The following is a 1,845-nucleotide window of genomic DNA, read 5'->3' on the forward strand; positions in this document are numbered from 1 at the left end:
GCGTGCACTTGTGACAGCGGGTTCATTTTTAAATAATCTTAGATGTGTCTTAGCGTGCAGCGCGTACTAAGTGAATGACGGATTTATTTTTTATTTAAAAATATATATGTTTAGCGTGGATGAGTGTGAAAACGTGTATGGATTAAAGTTCCTTTTAGTAATTAATTGTGGTTTAGGGAGAACCAAAAATAAAGAAATAGAAAAAGAAATACTTGGCAGGGGTGTGTATGCAGCTAAAACTTGGTGCACTAAATGTAACCACAACAAAAGCCAACAAGCAAGCCGACTAGGTGGAAAGTTAAGGACATAAGCTAAAAACAAAACATCATATAGAATTTTTCAACATGTGTTTAATGTGGTGATTAAATTTTCACACAATAGATATATGGTATAGAATATGTAGACTTAAATTGGGGTTTGGCTGTTTGTTTGGTTGGTTTATTATTTTCTTAAAGATTGAGAGTTTTTATAATTTTTAATTAATGTCATTAATATCGGCATATTTATATGGAAGTTGGAAGTTTTTCATTTGTTTGAATCAACGAAAGTGTGGTTCAGATGAAACACAAAGATCCACTTGATTTTTCATAATTTTTGAAAAATTTCTAGCTATTTTTTGAATTTAAAAAAACACTTATTTAGGATTTAATTTCTTATTAAAAAATAATCTTCCAATGTATTTTGATGGTTCGAGCTCATGTCAACTAACCGTAATAAAAGAGGGACTTTTTTGGAATTTGTGGAAATTTCTTGGCATTTTTTGCTAATTTTTAGTAAATTTTCCAAGGATTCTATAGAATTTTTATGAATTAATGAAATTTTTTAATATTTTCCTATTTTTTTAATGGCATTATCAGCTGCCAGAAATTATACCAAATTTTCCAAACATTGTTAGGATTTTTGAGCTATTTTACCAAAAATTTTCTCATTTATTTTATAGTTTAATTTTTTTTAAATTTTTTATATGTTTGAAATGGTTAAAAAATGAAGAAAATTGTGTTTAAATTTTAGGAAAATTTTGGATTTTTTATTTTTATTTTTATTTTTAGCATTTGAATGAATTTTTATTGATTTTTACATATTTAACAGATTTTTTAATTGATTTTTATATATTTTACCAAGTTTTTAATGAATTTTGCGGGTTTTCTAATTTATCGGAATAAAATAATCAAAATCGGGATAGTAAGGTACCTGACAACAACTACGCGCGAATGGCAACTCTACGGCACGAGCGAAATAAGATGCGCATCCTCGTGCGTGAACAGGTGCTTCCAGCACGCAAAAAATCCAAAACCCACACTAGCATATGCGAACGGCCTACAGTGGGGTAGGGTGTGGTTGCATTGTGCATTCCGACTTCGGCGGTGTGGTCCAGGTAGAAAAGGGGGCATGTAGGGGGTAGGGGTGTGTCATTGGGGTTGCGTGTCCTGTGGGAAGGGGGGCCTGTAGGGGGAAAGGGGGGGAAAGGGGGGGGGGGGTTTGTTTGGGTGGTGGGAATGGGGGTTAAAGGGGGGGTGTTCCTGCGGGTGGGGTGAATGGGGGTTAATGGTGGGGAGGGAATGGGGTTTATGGTGGGGTGAAGGGGGGTTAAGGGTTGGGGGGGGAGGAAAAACGGTCGGGGGAGGGGGAAACGGTGTCGCACGGGATTTTGCGCAGGGGTTCATGAAAGTCACTCGCCGTAGGGACTCTTTGAGATAGGAGAATGCAACGACATAAAACTTATTCAAAAGAATTTTTGAATGAGGAAAACAACTTCTTGATTAAAAATATAGGAAAGATATAGGTTCAGAAGACTTTCAGATTTGATCTCAAGAGTTTTCAAAAAGAGAAGGGTGAATTCTCAAT

Source organism: Lygodium microphyllum, unplaced genomic scaffold (assembly GCF_053477565.2).
Source record: "Lygodium microphyllum isolate KBCC unplaced genomic scaffold, Lygodium_microphyllum_v1.1.10 scaffold_90, whole genome shotgun sequence".
NCBI lineage: Eukaryota > Viridiplantae > Streptophyta > Polypodiopsida > Schizaeales > Lygodiaceae > Lygodium > Lygodium microphyllum.